The sequence below is a fragment of the Symphalangus syndactylus genome, chromosome 11 (genome assembly GCF_028878055.3).
Source record: "Symphalangus syndactylus isolate Jambi chromosome 11, NHGRI_mSymSyn1-v2.1_pri, whole genome shotgun sequence".
Lineage (NCBI taxonomy): Eukaryota > Metazoa > Chordata > Mammalia > Primates > Hylobatidae > Symphalangus > Symphalangus syndactylus.
In genome coordinates this window covers 61368273-61387321 of record NC_072433.2, presented here as the reverse complement: position 1 = coordinate 61387321, position 19049 = coordinate 61368273, and the positions used below count along the sequence as shown (strand labels likewise).

General features: G+C 44.3%; 1 protein-coding gene across 2 annotated transcripts in view; it reads left to right on the top strand.

Moving 5' to 3' along the window:
- Positions 1 to 6504: 6504 nt before the first annotated feature.
- OTOA (otoancorin) overlaps positions 6505 to 19049 on the top strand; it is a 103734-nt gene continuing 91189 nt past the window's right edge. The window contains exon 1 of one of the 2 annotated variants that reach the window (XM_055232640.1): positions 6505 to 6772. The gene's annotated coding sequence lies outside the window, so the exon portion shown is untranslated. The remainder of the gene's footprint in view (positions 6773 to 19049) is intronic. The other variant, XM_063612065.1, reaches the window with a different exon arrangement.

Genomic DNA, 19049 nt, shown 5'->3' with positions numbered 1-19049 from the left:
TTCCTCGTGTAAGTGCTTCATATCAAGTTAAGACTGTACTAGAGAAATTAAGAAGAGCTTTATTTGTGGTAAAAGCAAGCTAACCAATTGACCTTAAAGGTTGAAATGCAAGCCACACCTCTGATTCCTAGCTCCCTGCACCTGCATTTTAAGCTCCTAAAGTGCTCAGACCACTGATCTCAGAGAAGGGGAGGAAAGGAGGTACAATGCCCTTAGTCATTTATCCCTTGTACAGAGTAGTTAAAAGCAATACTGTATTTTCTGCCATCCAGTGTGACCTGTCATCAGTTTTTACATGGTTGGCTTTTAACAGAAAAAAGTTGAGTTGGAAAATAAAGTGTAGATGTTTCAAGTCTTTCTGAGCAAAGCTTTGTTTTCACTTGGTTCTGAGTATAGTATTAATAGGCTATACTGCGTATGTTATTTACAGTATTAATGAAGCAAGATGTTTTCATTAATTGCTTCCCACTACTTGGTTACTGATGGAGGTGTTCCGTGATCCTTTTTCTCTAGCAATGTCAGTATAGTATCATGGGCTTCCAGTGACTAAAGTGACCTACCATGTTAGTGCAGATGCTTAAGCACCCCCCAGTTACCTTATATCCAGTGCTTCCGCCGGCTGGAAGATAGTGCATGGAATCAGGGTAGCCTGGACTGAGTTGTACTGTCCAGGAGTGCACTGAGCACAAAACTGGGCTCATGAGTAACTTGAGACAAATCAGGACTATGTTGCCTAGGCTGGTCTTAAACTCCTGGCCTCAAGTGATCCTTCCACCTTGGCCTCCCAAAGTGTTGGGACTGCAGGTGTGAGCCACTGCCCCTGGCCTAGCACTCCCTTTATCTTGCAAAACTGAAACTATGTTCATAAACAAGAACTCTATTCTGTCCACCCCACCCTCTAGCAAATATTCTACTTTCTGTCTCTTTGACTAGGTAGTCACGATCCGCCCCATGATCCAGTCACCTCCCATATAATTGGAATTACACAGTATTTGCCTTTTTGTGACCGGCTTATTTCTTTTTTTTTTTTTTTTTTCTTTTTTCTGAGACAGAGTCTCACTCTGTTGCCCAGGCTGGAGTGCAGTGACGCAATCTCAGCTCACTTCAACCTTTGCCTCCCGGGTTCAAGCAATCCTGCCTTAGCCTCCTGAGTAGCTAGGATTACAGGCGTGCACCACCACTCCTGGCTAATTTTTGTATTTTTAGTAGAGATGGGGTTTCACCATGTTGGCCAGTTTGGTCTCGAACTCCTGACCTTGTGATCTGCCTATGCTGGCCTCCTAACGTGCCAGGATTACAGGCATGAGCCACCTCGCCCGGCTCATGACTGGCTTATTTCACTTAGCACAGTGCCCTCAGGGTTCACCGATGTTGTAGAGTGTGTCAGAGTTTCCTTCCTCTTCTTTTTTTTTTGAGGCGGAGTCTCTTTCTGTCCCCCAGGCTGGAGTTCAGTGGCGCAATCTCTGCTCGCTGCAACCTCCGCCTGCTGGGTTCAAGCCATTCTCCTGCCTCAGCCTCCTGAGTAGCTGAGATTACAGGCGCCTGCCACCATGCCTGGCTAATTTTTGTATTTTTAGTAGAGACAGGGTTATACCATTTTGGCCAGGCTGGTCTCAAACTCCTGACCTCAGGTGATCTACTCGCCTCAGCCTCCCAAAGTGCTGGGATTACAGGCGTGAGCCACCGCACCCGGCCAGAATTTCCTTCCTTTTTAAGGCTGAATAATCTATTGCATGGATAGACCATATTTTGCTTATCCATTAGTCTGTTGATGAACCCTTGGGTTGCTACTACCTTTTAGCTGTTCTGAATAACCCTGCTGTGAACATGAGTGTACAAGTATCTTGTGACCCTGCTTTTAATTCTTTTGGGTATATAACCAGAAGTGAAATTACTGGATCACCTGGTAATTCTATTTTTAATTATTTGAGGAACCACAATGATGTTTTCTGCACCATTTAACATTTTTGCCAATAGTTCACAACTGTTTCAATGCCTCCACATCTTCACCAACATTATCTTGTTTTGTTTTGAGATGGAGTCTTGCTCTGTCACCCAGGCTGGAGTGCAGGGCATGATCTCGGCTCACTGCAACCTCCATCTCTTGGGTTCAAGTGATTCTCCTGCCTCAGCCTCCCGAGTAGCTGGGATTACAGGCACCTACCACTACACTTGGCTAATTTTTATATTTTTAGTAGAGATGGGGTTTTGGGGTTTCGCCATGTTGGCCAGGCTGGTCTTGAACTCCTGACCTCAGGTGATCTGCCTGACTTGACCTCCTAAAGTGCTGGGATTACAGGTGTGAGCCACCATGTCCAGCCTATTTTGTTTTTTTTTAGTAGTAGCCATCCTAATCGGTGTAAGGTGGTAGCTTGTGGTTTTGATTTGCATTTCCCTAATGACTAGTTTATCATTTGTTTTTATAATACAACTTGTATGGCATTTGGCTTCATTTACTAGTAAATTGTGCTTTGTAGCTTGCTATCTATATCAGTATCACTGAATTGGAGTCAGTATTCAGTGATAACAAAATACTTCTTTTTCACTATGAAATTTTATACTTTTGGAGAACCGGGAGAATATTATTACATAACTGAACTTAAGAATTCCCTCTGGATTTGGGTCAGTATGCTGTATTCACATGAATTAAATAATATGCTTTTGTTAGAAAGTCACTTTAAAATTACTTTCGATACATGTAAAATGAAAAGTCAGTATTTTTTCTCTCAAGTAAATGACCATGTAAATTGGGATGTCTTATATACCTGTACTTCTTAAGTTCTGGAAAATAAGAACAGATAGAATGCCCAAATGCTATTTTCTTATATCCTGTTTAGGAGTCAACACAGAACGTTGGTTTTAAACAACTGTGAACTCTCAACACTTTTCCAAATGCCAAAGTTCAAGTGAATACATTGGCAATTCTTTTTTTTTTTTTTTTTTTTTGAGATGGAGCCTTCCTCCGTCGCCCAGGCTGGAGTGCAGTGGTGCAATCTCGGCTCACTGCAACCTCCACCTCCCAGGTTCAAGTAATTCTCCTGCCTCAACCTCCCAAGTAGCTGGGATTACAGGCATGTGCCACCATGCCCCGCTAATTTTTATATTTTTAGTAGAGGTGGGGTTTTGCCATGTTGGTCAGGCTGATCTCAGACTCCTGACCTCAGGTGATCCACCCGCCTTGGCCTCCCAAAGTGCTGGGATTATAGGTGTGAGCCACCTTGCCCAGCCTCCATCTTGTTTTTATTATTTATAGGGTGGCCATGACTGATCGTAAAGCCGTACTGGTTTTTCCATTATAAGTAACACGTTTGTATTAGTCCTTTCTCACACTGCTATAAAGATATACTTGAGACTGGGTAATTTATAAAGAAAAGAGGTTTAATTGGCTCATGGTTCTGCAGGGTGTGTAGGCTTCTGCTTCTAGGGAGGCCTCAGGAAACTCATAATCATGGTGGAAAGTGAAGGGGAAGCCAGCATGTCTTACATGGTGGAAGCAGGACTAAGAGAACCAAGGAGAAGGTACCACACACTTAAACAACCGAGCACTCACTCACTATCACGAAAGCAGTATTGAGGGGGAAGTCAGCTCCATAATCCAATCACCTCCCACCAGGCCCCTCCTCCAGCACTGGGGATTACAATTCCACACGAGATTTAGGTGGGGACGCAAAGCCAAACCATATCAACGTTCATCGCAGAAAAAGTATAAAATGAAAATTAACTTTACTTACCCCATAACCTTGAGAGAACCACTACTGACAATTTGGTTTATGCCCTCCAGACTTTTTTTTTCTGTGCATGTATATATACACACATTTATAAATGTTTAAACATTAAAATATGTAAAAATGAAAAGGTCCTTTTATTTTTCTGAGACAAGTCATGTCAAACTCCTAGACACCTATATTCTAAATCAAAAATTGACAAAGGATGGAAGCCATTTCCTGTCATTTAAAGCTTGAGGTTAAGCTTTTTTTTTTTGAGAAAGAGTCTCGCTCTGTCACCCAGGCTGGAGTACAGTGGCATGATCTTGGCTCACTGCAAGCTCTTTCTCCCAGGTTCATACCATTCTCCTGCCTCAGCCTCCTGAGTAGCTGGGACTACAGGCGCCCGTCACCATGCCTGGCTAATTTTTTGTATTTTTAGTAGAGACAGGGTTTCACCATATTAGCCAGGATGGTCTAGATCTCCTGACCTCGTGATCTGCCCGTCTCAGCCTCCCAAAGTGCTGGGATTACAGGCGTGAGCCACCGCGCCCGGTCGAGGTTAAGCTTTTTATTTAAAGGATTAAACAAAGACCCTGGGGATAAAAGGATGTTTTTGAGGATGCTGGACATTAGCATTATATAACTTACTATCAGGGGCAGCAGAATGCTACAGTTGGTCATTTCTGAAGATAATGTTTTAATTGTGCCACTGACAAACTAATGTTAGCATTGGGCATTTCAATAATTACTTTGAAATATTATGGGTATTAGACGTGTTTCATTAAATGTGAAGGATTGCAAGGAAACCTCTTGAGTCCACAATTATATTTTCATTAGGAAAGATGCAAAATAGTTATGCATAATCCTATCATGCAAAGCTAATATTTTAATGCATTGCCTTCCAGATTTTTTTTTATTTTATTTTTTTGAGGCAGAGTCTCACTCTGTTGCCCAGGCTGGAGTGCAGTGGCATGATCTCGGCTCACTGCAACCTCTGCCCCTTGGGTTCAAGTTCTCCTGCCTCAGCCTTCTGAGTAGCTGGGATTACAGGGCATGCGCCACCATGCAAGCTCGTTTTTGTATTTTTAGTGGAGATGGGGTTTTGCCGTTTTGGCCAGGCTGGTCTCGAACTCTTGACCTCAAGTGATCCACCCACCTCAGCCTCCCAAAGTGTTGGAATTACAGGTCTGAGCCACCCCACCTGGCCTTGCCTTCTAGTTTTTTGTTTTGTTTTGTTTTCGAGATGGAGTCTTGCTCTGTTGTCCAGGTGGGAGGGCAGTGGTGCCATCTCAGATCACGACAACCGCTGCCTCCCCAGCTCATGCAATTCTCCTCCCTCAGCCTTCCAAGTAACGGGGATTACAGGCGCCCACCACTATGCCTGGCTAATTTTTGTACTTTTAGTAGAGACGAGGTTTCACCATGTTGGCCAGACTGGTCTCAAACTCTTGACCTCAAGTGATCAGCCTGCCTTGGCCTCCCAAAGTGCTGGGATTACAGGTGTGAGACTCCGCGCCCAGCCCCTAGCTTCTAGTTTTAATAGAAGTTCAAATACATGTATTTCTTAAAATTGGCTTTTTTGTTTTGGATATAAAATTATTTCCTTGTGCTAATTAGGTGGTCTTTGTTAAGAACAATTTTAATGACTGTGTAATCCACAGCGTTTATGTATCCATTTATTTAAACATTTCCTTATTGGTGGACATTTAGGAAGAATTTTTTTCTACCACTCCGTGTATGTATACATCTATTATAGGTCATACTATTAATTATTTTTATTATGGAAAATTCCAAGTACATAAGAAAGAAAGGTAATAATGAATCCTCCCCAACCAGTCTCAGCAATTATCAACACGTGGCCCACCTTGTTTCATCCCTACTCCCATGACTCCTTGGTTCCACTATTGCCGAGGATATCCCAGATGTATCATCTCAGTTTTGTAAATATATAACTGTAAAAGATAATCACTCTGAAAAGATAGCCACATTACAATTATTCATTAAGAAACCCGGCTGGGTGCGATGGCTCACGCCTGTAATCCCAGCACTTTGGGAGGCTGAGGCCGGCAGATCACCTGAGGTCAGGAGTTTGAGACCAGCCTAGCCAACATGGAGAAACCCGGCCTCTGCTAAAAATACAAAAAATTAGCGGGGCGTGGTCGTGGGCGCTTGTAATCCTCGTTACTTGGGAGGCTGAAGCAGGAGAATCGCTTGAACCAGGGGGCGGAGGTTCCAGTGAGCTGAGATCACGCCATTGCATTCCAGCCTGGGGGACAGAGCGAGACTGTGTCTCAAAAAAAAAAGAAAAAAGAAACAAAGAAACCCAGTCATTAAATACCCAGCGACCACATTGCTCCAATTTTCTTATAATATATATATATATATATATATATACATTTTTTTTTTTTTTTTTTTGAGACGGAGTCTTGCTCTGTCGCCCAGGCTGGAGTGCAATGGCACGATCTCGGCTCACTGCAACCTCACCATCCCGGATTCAAGCGATTCTCCTGCCTCAGCCTCCCAAGTAGTTGGGATTACAGGCGCCCGCCACCGCGCCTGACTAATCTTTGTATTTTTAGTAGAGCCGAGGTTTCGCCCTGTTGGCTAGGCTAGTCTCGAACTCCTGGCCTCAAGTGATCCGCCCGCCTTGGCTTCCCAAAAGTGCTGGGATTACAGGCGTGAGCCACCATGCCCGTCCTATAACTTCTTTTAACGGTTTGAATTCAGATCTAAATAAAGTTCCCATGTAGCGATTGGTGGATAGCTCTCTAGCGCTCCCCATCCTCGCTTCCTCGCCGCCGCCCCCAAGAGTGGCTGGGGAGCAGGCATTTGTGCGTCTTGCACGCTTCGGGTCCAGATAGGAAGCCCCAGGCGGGGACTGTGACCCCCGCTGCTGCCCTGGCTGAGTTCCCACCTGGGCCGCTGCAGGGAGGAGGTCGCAGAGCTGCCGGCTAGCGCCGCCCCTCTGCTCCCCTGCCTGCCCGCGCCCCGCGTGAGCCCCGCGGCCCCGCCCTGCGCCACCCGCCCGCCCGTGGGACTCAGTGCGGCCGAGCCGGGCTCCGCAGGTGAGGCGCGCGCGGGGGCCTGGGCGGAGGACCTACGGGGCAAAGCGCTGGGGGAGCGGGTGGGCGCCCACCGCTGGGCCTCCCTAGGGAAGGGGTGCAGGTGATGGATGGCGTGGGGGACAGACCGAGAGAAAGAGGGTGGGCAAAGTGTGGGTGCAGCGGCTTTAAGGGCTCCTGGGATTGGAGGGCACTTGGGGGGGATGATGAAACTTCGAGAAAAGGGATCCAAAACTACTTAGTAATATAATAACAGCGATGACAACTATTGCAATAACTATCACAATTATTATTTGTTATAATAATATAGCAGCAGTAAAAACAATAGCATTTGTAATAATAATAGCTACGATTCATTGCATTCTTATATGTGCCAGTGCTGGGCTTAGTTCTTTATGTATTTTATGTATAGAGTAACGCCTACCTCATAGCAGTTGTGAGGAAGAAATGGAAAAATGCAGGTAAAGGCCGGGGCTCACACCTGTAATCCCAGCAGTTTGGGAGGCCGAGGCAGGCCAATCACTTGAGGCCAGGAGTTCCAGACCAGCCTGGCCAACGTGGTGAAACTCCATCTCTACTAAAAATACAAATATTAGCCAGGTGCGGTGGCAGGCGCCTGTAATCCCAGCTACTCCGGAGGCTGAGGCAGGAGAATCGCATGAATCCGGGAGGCGGAGGTTGCAGTGAGACGAGATCAGGCCACTGCCCTCCATCCTGGGTGACAGAGGGAGACTCTGTCTCATGAATAAATAAATAAATAAAGTTGATAGTTTTTTGCAAGAGAGGTATGGGTGCCATGCCTATTATGCAGAGGAGGAAATGCAAACCTATAGAGGTTAAGGAATTTGCCCAATAGCACACAGCTGGTTAAGGTTTTAAGGTTTGGTTCAGGTTAAAGCTGGGGTCTTATCCCTGGGGTGGCACCTGCCACCTGGAGTTTTAGGTTCAGGGCTGCTGAGCTGAGACTGCAGAGCAAAGCCAGTAAGCATTGGAATCATTTAGCTCTGGGTTTGCCACCTGGCTGTGCATGCATAGCTGTGTGACCTTGGGCAGGTCACTTGACCTCTCAGAACCCATTTGCTCATCTGTGAAGTAGAGATAATGGTAATGCTTGCCTCAAAGATTCTGCAAGAATTAAGCGAGACAATGTATGTTAGAGGGGCGTGTACTTAGTTCTCTCATTAAATGACTGCTGGGATTAAGGTTACTAGGGAGCCCAGCAGCCCTGCATCATAACCCCCTCCCTGCCATTCGCTTGCTGTGTGATCGTTCATGTGCACTGAACTCATCTGTGAAACTGAGTATGGTAAACCTTCAAGGCTGGTGGAAAGAGTAAATGGCGGGGAGGAGGGTTTGGTGTGATGCCCGGCTCATAGAGGATGCTCAGTGATACCAGTTTCTTCCTTTCTTTTCCTTCTTTTCCTCATTGAATCCAAAGCCATTTGTTCTCCAGGGACTTAAGAGAGAAGAAGGGGAATAGCTGTGCCTAAAATCTAACTATTAGGGGCAGGACTGGGACAGGAACTCAAGCCTGGGCATCTCTAGTCCACCAAGCTCCCCTTGACTGCTTTAATTTTTTTTTTTTTTTTTTTCAGCCAGGGTTTTGCTCTGTTGCCCAGGCTGGAATGTAGTGACATGTGATCGCGGCTCACTGTGGCCTCGACCTCCCAGGCTCAGGCAATTCTCCTGCCTCAGCCTCCTGAGTAGCTAGGGCTACAAGCATTCACCACCACACCCGGCTAATTTTTAAATTATTTGTAGAAATGGAGTCTCCCTATGTTGCCCAGGCTGGTCTTGAACTTCTGGACTCAAGTGATCCTCCCGCCTTGGCCTCCCAAAGTGCTGGGGTTACAGGCGTGAGCCACCAAGCCTGGCTCTACTGGACTTCTACAACCACTGTGAGCTGGGCCATTCCAACACCAAGCATTTGTAATCAGGCTGGTAATCTACAAGCCAGACACATTTGCCTATTTTGGATTAATAGTCATGAAATGGCATTTTTTTTTTTTTTTTTTTGTGAAAAATCTCCCAGCTAGTGTCAGTATGCCTAGAGTTATGTGTTCATGACCCAGAGCTTAAATGGAGCAGCCTTGCAGACAGTGAAACTCCATGTAATTGTGAGTTAATGGTTTGTGTCTGGGCTGGGGTGTCCCAGCAGGAGGGGAACCTCCTAGCATCTTTGCAAATTTCACAGAAGATGAAGTGACTCTGATCCATGGGTTGACCAACTCCTCCCGGTTTGCCTGTGACTTTCTGCTTTTAAAACGGAAAGTTTTGAGTCCTGGGAAACCTTTTGGTCCCAGGCAACTGGGAGAGTTGATCACCCTGCACATCCAAACGTTCATAGTTTCTCAGGAAATTGTCTTCAGGTTTGTGGTTATTGTTGCTGTTTTCGAGTAGTTTTCACCACAGGGATCCTTGCCTGACTGATTCCTCCAGTCTGCAGCGGGGGAATCTTTCGGTGGGGAAGGGGTATGGCCCATAGAGAAAGCTATCGACCTCCAAATCACCATCGCCCTACCCAGTCCTTCCAGTCCTTTTGACCAATCTGCTAAAAAAAAGTGACCCAAAGGGCCTTTAATGAAAACCAAATCCTGATGGGCTGCAGTTTCTCGCTGGAAAAAGGACATTATGCACAGCAGAAAGCAAGGCGTCTGTTTCAGTAACCTTAAACCTCTCTGTAGGGTTAATAGAGGGGCCTGAGCAAAGAGCACAAGAAGCCACATTGTCTGGGAAACTGGAGAATTGTGAATGGGGCCAATGCCCCAGGGCAACTGCCCAAAGGGAAGGGAGAAAAAAGGGCCAAAGGTTCCCCAAAGCCCCAAATGACCCAAGCCAGGAAGACATCTAACTGGAGTTGAGCATTCCAGTTACAGGATGGTGATGGCGGGCCAAAACACCTACAAAGTGCTTTGGGATCAGGTTTGCTCAAAACCTGTTAGAATGCATGGCTTTTGGTGTCTGGGAACTTCAAAAGTTTTCTGTTTTTGTCCTGGGCAGTAAAATAAGCATAATTGTTTTCAAAGCTGGTTGTGGAGGTCCCCTTGGGGGAAAAATAATCCATTTGCATAACAAGTTAGACAATACAAGGGAAATCTGTATTAAAGAATGCTGGGATGGCGGCTGGGCGCGGTGGCTCATGCCTGTAATCCCAGCACTTTGGGAGGCCGAGGTGGGCAGATCACAAAATCAGGAGATCGAGACCATCCTGGCTAACACGGTGAAACCCTGTCTCTACTAAAAATACAAAAAATTAGCCAGGCGTAGTGGCGGGCGCCTATAGTCCCAGCTACTTGTGAGGCTGAGGCATGGTAACCCCAGCGTGGGTAACAGAGAGAGACTCTGTCTTAAAAAAAAAAAAAAAAAAAAATTAAATAAATACATAAAATAAAAAAAGGGCTGGCAAACTTTTTCAGTAAGGGAACATGGAATACATATTTTGAGCTTTGGAGGCCATGTGGTCCCTGTCCCAAGTGCTCAACTCTCCTATGGTAGCAGGAAGCTGCCATGGACAATAGGCCAATGAATGGGCATGGACATGTGCCAATAAAACTTTATTTATAGACACTGAAATTTAAATTTCACACAGGAAATTTTCATATGTCAGTAAACATTATTCTTTTGGTTTTAAAAAACTATTTAAACAACCTAAAAAATCATGTTAAGGTCATGAGCCACGCAAAATCAGGCAGCCATTCCCATTCGGCCCGTGGGTGGCACTTTACTAACCCCTCCTTGAAACAATAAGGACTCCTTTAAAAATATAACCACGGTTTCATTATCGAACTTAAAACTATTAACAATTAATTCTTTAAAATCTTCAAGTATCTAATCAGGGGTTCAAATTTCCTCAATCGTCTCACAATTTTTTGGGTTTTTTTGAGACAGGATCTTGTTCTGTCACTCAGGCTGGAGTGCTGTGGCATGATCATAGCTCACTGCAGCCTCAAATTCCGGAGCTCAAGAGATCCTCCCATCTCAGCCTCCTGAGTGGCTGGGACTACAGGTGTGCATCACCACGCCGGGCTAAATTTTAAATGTTTTTATAGAGATGGAGTCATGCTATGTTGCCCAGGCTGATCTCAAACTCCTGGCCTCAAACAATCCTCCTGCCTTGGCCTCCCAAAGCACTGAGATTAGGTGTGAGCCACTGTGCCTGGCCTAATTTTTTATTTTATTTCATGGTGTTTTTTGTTTGTTTGCTTTGTTTCTTTTCTTTTTTTTTTTTTTGAGACAGAGTTTCTCTCTTGTCGCCCAGGCTGGAGTGCAATGGGATGATCTCGGGTCACTGCAACCTCTGCCTCCCGGGTTCAAGCGATTCTCCTGCCTCAGCCTCCCGAGTAGCTGGGATTACTAGCATGCGCCACCATGCCCAGCTAAGTTTTTGTATTTTTAGTAGAGATAGGGTTTCACCATGTTGGCCAGGCTGGTCTCAAACTCCTGATCTCAAGTGATCTGCCCGCCTCGGCCTCCCAAAGTGCTGGGATTACAGGTGTGAGCCACTGTGCCCAGACATGACGTGTTTGAATCAGGATCCAAGTAAAGTCTAGATTCTACAAGTGATCAACCTTTTAAGTTGTTTTTGAGTTCGTATGTTCTCTCTCTCTCTGTAATATATTGGCTAAAGAAAACTAGGTTGTTTATTTTGGGGAGTTTTCCACAGTCTTGATTTCTCTGGCTGCACTTAGTCTACTCAACATCTTGGCAATGGGGGTGCCATGGGTCTCAGTCCTTAAAACTCACCTAATTTCTCCTTAAATTTACTTTCTTGGTGATGTCATTCAGGGTTTAAATACATGCTGACTATCTGGGGCTGGGTGCAGTGGCTCATGCCTGTAATCCCAGCACTTTGGGAGCCCGTGGTGGGTGGATCCCTTGAGGTCAGGAGTTTGAGACCAGCCTGGCCAACATGGTGAAACCCCGTCTCTACTAAAAATACAAAAATTAGCATGGCATGGTAGCACAAGCCTGTAATCCCAGCTACTCGGGAGATTGAGGCATGAGAATCGCTTGAACCCAGGAGGCAGAGGTTGCAGTGAGCTGAGATCGGGCCACTGCGCTCCAGCGTGGGTGACAGAGCGAGACTCTGTCCCCTCCCCAAAAAAACCCAAAAACAAAAGAACAAACAAACAAAAAAACCCACTGACTATCTCTGTTTAGATAGCTGCTTCTGACAGCACCTCTCCCCTAACCTGCAGGCTCAAACATCAAACTGCCTACTTGCTATGCTATCTGCACTCTAAAAGGCTTCTCAAGCTTAGTATGTCCAAAACTGAGCTCCAGGGATCCTCCCCTAAACTTAGAACTCCTATGGTTTTCCCACCTCCCTCTCTACATGCTCAGGCCAAATCCTTGGCGTTGTCTTTGGGCTGTCTATTCTTTTTTATTCCCTACATTTGATCTTTTGGTTCCGCCTTCCAAATACCTCCAAAATCCAACCACTTCTCACCACCTTCACTGCTATCAATGACCAAGTTACTGTCATCTCTTTCCTAGACTGGTCTGCCTGCTATAGCCATTGTTCCACTCCAGGGTATTCTCAACACAGCCATCAATGTGCTTGATCCAGTTAAAATAAAAGTCAGGGCCAGGCACAGTGGCTCATACCTGTAATCCCAGCGCTTTGGGAGGCTGAGGAGGGTGAATCACTTGAGGTCAGGTGTTCGAGACCAGCCTGGCCAACAGGGTGAAACACTGTCTCTACCAAATATACAAAAATTAGCTGGGTGTGGTGGTGGGCAGCTGTAATCCCAGCTACTTGAGAGGCTGAGGCAGGAGAATCACTTGAGCTGGGGAGGCAGAGGTTGCAGTGAGCTGAGATTGTGCCATTGCACTCCAGCCTGGGTGACAGAGTGAGACACCATCTCAAACAAAACAAAACAAAAAACAAAAACAAGTCAGAGCATCCATCCTGGCTAATATCCCTTCAGTGGCTCCCACCTCCCTCCAAGTAAAAGTCAGAGTGCTCACAATGGCCTGAAAGACCCTACTCACTCTGGCCCTCCTGATACCTCTCCAACCCCATGTCCTACTGTTATATCCTCTTCATGCAATTTACTGAAGAACAAGCAAATTATGCTCCTAATGTCAAAGCCTTTGCACTGTCATTTTCTTTTCTTGCTGGAACTTTCTTTCTCCGGATATTCCCATGATTCATTCCTTCACTTCCTGAGGTCTCTGCTTAAATGTCACCTCCTCAGGTCTTTCCTGACCAAACTGTCTACAATAGTACCTGCTCCTTCTTTGGCTCCTTTTTCCTACCCTGTTGTATTTTTCTCCATGGAACTCATCACTCCCTGACATAATATAGTTATTTGATTATCTATTTATTTTCTGCCTGGTTCATTCCAACACACCAGCAGGGAGTTAGTTTTGTAAACTGCTGTATTCTCAGAGCATAGAATAATGCCTGGCTCACAGCAGTACTCAACAAATATTTGAAGAATGAAAGCATGAAATAATTACACAAACATAAATATGTATTATAGCTGTGCTTGGTGCTGTAAAAGAGAAGTATTGGCTTTTTCTTCTGGCTAATTGCTTTGGCCTGGTCAGAGAATTCAGGGAAGGCTTCATTGAAGACTTGAAATTTACAATGAATTGACATTAGCTGGGCAAAGAGGAAGGGGAAGAATCCTCTGGGCTGAGGAACAGCCTGTGAGAGGGTCTTAATTTGGGGAGGATAGCACCTTGGAGGGACAGACAGATGGCCCCGGCAGGAACCTTGGGGAATGAGGGGCGGGTGATACAGCCACTGAAAAAGCTTTGGGCTTTATCTTGAGGGTAATGGGGAGAGGAGGAGGGTGACATGAGTTTATTGAGATGATGTTTTTCAAAACAGCATCTGTTTGCAAACAGCAATCTGGTTTATTTGCTTATTTAATAAACTTGTATACAGAGCTGACTTTGTGTCAAGCCCTGTTTGAAGTGATTCACTATTAACAACTCATTTTACCCTCATAGGACACAATGATGCTGGTACCATCATTAATCTCATTTTACAGACGAGAAAATTTGAGTGCAGAGACATTAAGAAACTTGTGAAAGGCCGGGCGCAGTGGCTCAAGCCTGTAATCTCAGCACTTTGGGAGGCCAAAGCGGGTGGATCACTTGAGGTCAGGAGTTCGAGACCAGCCTGGCCAACATTGTGGGAGCCCGTCTCTACTAAAAATAAAAAAATTAGCCTGGTGTGGTGGTGGGTACCTGTAATCCTAGCTACTCAGGAGGCTGAGACAGGAGAATCACTTGAACCTGGGAAGCAGAGGTTGCAGTGAGCCTATAACTGCACTCCAGCCTGGGCAAGAGAGTAAGACTCTGTATCAAAAAAAAAAAGAAATATGTCCAACATCGTACAGCTAGTGAGTGGCGGAGATGTGATTCAGAATAGGTGACTGGCTTCACAGTCCATGCTTTTCCATTTCTGTTTGATACTGACTTTTGTGAGGTATAAATTTACATGCAATACAGTGCACACTAAGTGTACAGTTCAGTGAGATCTGATAAATATATGTATCTGTGTGACAACCACCACAATCAAGATACAGAAAATGGGGGCTGAGTGCAATGGCATCCACCTGTAATCTCAGGACTTTGGGAAGCTTGAAGGGAAGATTGCTTGAAACCAGGAGTTTGAGACCAGCTTGGGCAATATAGTGAGACCCTATCTCTACAAAAAAAATTTTCCATCACCCCAAGAAGTTCCCTTGTGCCCTGTTGCAATAAACTTTTCCTATTGCACCCTAATAATGCCCCAGACCATTCGTAATTTGTTTCTTGTCACTAAAGATTATTCTGCATAACCTAGAGTTTCACAGAAATGGAATCATATGTTATGTGGTCTTTTTTGACTGGCTTCTTTTGCTCAGCATAAGCATATGTTTCTGAGGTTCATCTGTGTTCTTGCCTATATCAGTAGTGTGTTCCTTTTCCTATGCATATAATATGGGTTTTTTTCCCTTTGGGTGCTTAAAAATTTATTATTTATTTAAAAAAATTGACATATATGCCAGGTACAGTGGCTCACGCCTGTAATCCCAGCACTTTGGGAGGCCGAAGTGGGCTGATAACCAGAGGTCAGGAGTTCCAGACCAGCTTGACCAACGTGGTGAAACCCTGTCTCTACTAAAAATACAAAAATTAGCTGGGTGTGGTGGCGCATGCCTGTAATCCCAGCTACTCGGGAGGCTGAGACAGGAGAATCACTTGCACCTGGGAGGCGGAGGTTGCAGTGAGCCGAGATTGTGCCACTACACTCCAGCCTGGGTGACAGTGTGAGACTCCATCTCAAAAAAAAAAAATTGACATATAATAATTGTACATATTTATGGGGTACATAATGATGTTTTGATGTGTATAATGTATGGTGATCAGATCAGGGTAATTAGCATGTCTACCATCTCAAACATTTGTCATTTCTGTCTATTCAATATCTTCCTTCTAGCTATTTGAAACTATATATTATTGTTAACTATTGTCATCCTACAGTGGTACAGAATACTATAACTAAATAAAAAAAAATTGTGTGGCCGGAGATGGTGGCTCATGCCTGTATTCTTAGCACTTTGGGAGGCTGAGGTGGGAGGATTGCTTGAGGCCAGCAGTTTGAGATCAGCCTGGGAAACATAGCAAGAACCCATTTCTACAAGAACTAAAAAAGTTAGCTGGGCATGGTAGTGCATGCCTGTAGTCTCAGCTTCTCAGGAGGCTGAGGCTAGAGGATCGCTTGAACACAGGAGTTCAAGGCTGCAGTGAGCCATGATCGTGCCACTGCACTGCAGGCTGGGTGACAGAGAAAGACTCTGTCTCTCAAAAAAATAAAACAGAATTTGAAATAATTACAGATTCATAGGAAGTTGCAAAAGAAATATCCTGTGTACTCTTCACCCAGTTTCCCCCATTGGTTACATGTTATGTAACAATAGTACCATATAAAATTCAGGAAATCATGGTACAAATTCAGGGCTTATTCAGATTTCACTAGTTTTACATGCACTTCTTTGTGTGTATATTTTATATCATTTTCTTCAATTTTGTGACATGTGTAGATTAATGTAACAGCTACCCTAATCAGGACCCAGAACTCTGCTGGTAATCACAAGCCTCCTTCATGCATCCCTTGATAGCCTTATCTCCCTCTCCCCATGGCAAATACTAATCTGTTCTGCATTTCTATAATTTTATTTCAAGAATGTTTTATAATTGGAATCATTAGTATATAACTTTCAGTGACTGGCTTTCTTCTCTCAGCATAATTCCCTTTAGGTCCATCAAAGTTGTTGCCTGTGTCAATAGTTCATTACTTTTCATTGCTGAGTAGTACTCAATGGCATGGACATACCACAGTTAGTTTAACCATTCACCTATGGAATGACATTTAGATTGGTTCAATTTTTCAGCTACTATGAATAAAGATGCTATGGACATTTGTGTACAGGTTTTGTTTGTTTGTTTGTTTGTTTTTTGAGTTGGAGTCTCGCACTGTCGCCCAGGCTGGAGTGCAGTGGTGCAATCTTGGCTCACTGCATCACTGCAAGCTCTGTCTCCTGGGTTCATGCCATTCTCTTGCCTCAGCCTCCCAAGTAGCTAGGACTACAGGCGCCCACCACCTCACCTAGCTAATTTTTTGTATTTTTAGTAGAGATGGGGTTTCACCATGTTAGCCAGGATGGTCTTGATCTCCTGACCTTGTGATCCACCCGCCTCGGCCTCCCAAAGTGCTGGGATTACAGGCGTGAGCCACTACACCCAGCCTGTGTACAGGTTTTTATGTGAACATAAATTTTCATTTTTCTGGGATAAATGCCCAAGAGTGCAATTGTTGGGCTGTATGTTAAGTACACATTTAATTTTATAAGAAACAACGAAACTATTTTCCAGAATAGCTGTACCACCTTATATTTTCATCAGCAATGTGTGAGTGATCCAGTTTCTCCTCACTCTTTCCAGTTAATGGCATTATGATTGTATTTATCTATTTATTTTTGAGTTGAAGTCTCACTCTGTTGCCCAGGCTGGAGTGCAGTGGCACGATCTTGGCTCACTGCAACCTCTGCCTCCCAGTCACTGCAACCTCTGCCTTCGCGGTTCAAGCAATTCTCCTGCCTCAGCCTCCTGAGTAGCTGGGACTACAGGCATGAGCCACCATGCCCGGCTAATTTTTGTATTTTTAGTAGAGATGGGGTTTCACCATGTTGGCCAGGCTGGTCTCGAACTCCTGATCTCAGGTGATTCACCCACCTCGGCCTTCTAAAGTGCTGGGATTACAGGCATAATTCACTGTGCCTGGCTTCATTATGGTTTTTTTTTTTTATTTTAGCCATGTGATAGGTCTATAATTATATTGTAGTTTCAATGGTCATTTTCCTAATGGCTAACAATGCTGAGTATCTTCCCATGTATTTATTTGCTATCTGTATATATACTTTGATGATATATCTGCTCATGTCTTCTGCTCATTTTCTGATTGGATTGCTTACTTATTTTTTAGTTTTGAGAGTTTTTTCAATATAGTCTAAATGAAACTCCTTTTTGTTGGATTTTTTAAAAAATCATGTTTTTTTTTTAGCAATTTGATTATTATATGCCTTGGCGTGGCTTTCTTCATGATTCCTCTGCTTGGGGTTGGTTGAGCTTCTTGGATCTACAGATCTGTAGTTCTATCAAACTTTACACAAATTTGGTCATGAGGTCATGTTTTCTTTCTCTTTCTCTCTCTCTTTCTTTTCTTTCTTTCTTTCTTTCTTTCTCTCTTTCTTTCTTTCTTTCTTTCTTTTCTTTTTCTTTCTCTCTCTCTTTTTTTTTTTCAGTCTCGCTCTGTCACCCAGGCTGGAGTGCAGTGGTGCAATCTTGGCTCACTACAACTTCCGCCTCCCGGGTTCAAGTGATTCTTGTGCCCCAGCCTCCTGAGTAGCTGGGATTACAGCCACCACATCTGGCTAATTTTTTTTTTTTTTTTTTTTGATAGAGATGGGGTTTCACCATGTTGGCCAGGCTGGTTTTGAACTCCTGGGCTCAAGTGATTTGCCTGCCTCAACCTTCCAAAGTGCTGGGATTACAGGCATGAGCCACTGTGCCCCGCTAATGATTTATTCAGATATTTTTCTGCCACCCCCTCCTTTCCTGGGACTCCAATTACACATATTTCAAATAGTTTCATATTGCTCCAGAGCCCTCTTAATTTTTTCAGTCTTTTTGCCCCTGCATTTTACTTTGGATAATTTATTTTGCTATGACTTCAAGTTCACTAATTTTTCTTCTGCAATGTCTAATATGCTGTTAACTCTATCCAGTGTGTTTTTCATTTCAGATATTGTATTTTTATCTCTAAAAGTTCCTCTTGGGGTTTATTTCGTACCTACCATGTCTCTACCTTTAACATGCTCGCAGTTTTCTCTACTTTCTTGAACTTACAGGGTATATTTATAATAAACATCCTTGTCCATTAATTGGATCTTCTGTGTCATTTCTGGATCTGTTCTATTGATTGGATTTTTCTCCCGATAGCCATATTTTCCTGCTTCCTAGTATGCCTGGTAATTTTTATTTATTTATTAAAAAATTTCTTTGAGACAGGGTCTTGCTCTATCACCCTGGCTGGAGTGCAGTAGCATAATCATGGCTCACTGCAGCCTCAACTTTCCAGGCTTCAGTGATCCTCCCACTTCAGCCTCCTGAGTAGTTGGGCACCTGCCACATCCCTGGCAAATTTTTGCATTTTTGGTAAATACAGAGTTTCACCATGTTGCCCAGGCTGGTCGAAAACTCCTGAGCTCAGGCAATTCACCCTCCTTGGCCTCCCAAAAGGCTGGGATTATAGGCATGAGCCACTGTACCTGGCTTGCCTGGTAATTTTTGATTGGATGCTGGACACTTTGGATTTTACATTGCTGGATTTTTTTTTCTTTTTTTTCTTGCCCCATCTTCTGGTTTTCTAAAGTTTCTGGGTTTTATGATACTGCTTTAAATATTGTTGGGTTTTGTTCTGGAATGCAATTCAGTTACTTGGAATCAATTAGATTCTTCGAAGACTAGCTTTTGAGCTTTGTTAGGGCAGATCTGGAATAAACTTTAGCCTAGGGCTAATTTGGCCTATCATGGAGGCAATTATTCTTTGATGATTGACCCTGATGCCCAATGTATTTGGAGGTTTTTCCATTGCAGCTTGTAGGAGCTACTCTCATTCCCCTGTGAGGTCCAAGGATTGTTCTGCCTACTGGTCGTTCATTCTCCAGCCTCAGGTGGTTTCTTACATGCATAGGTAGATAAATATTCAGCCAAAGTC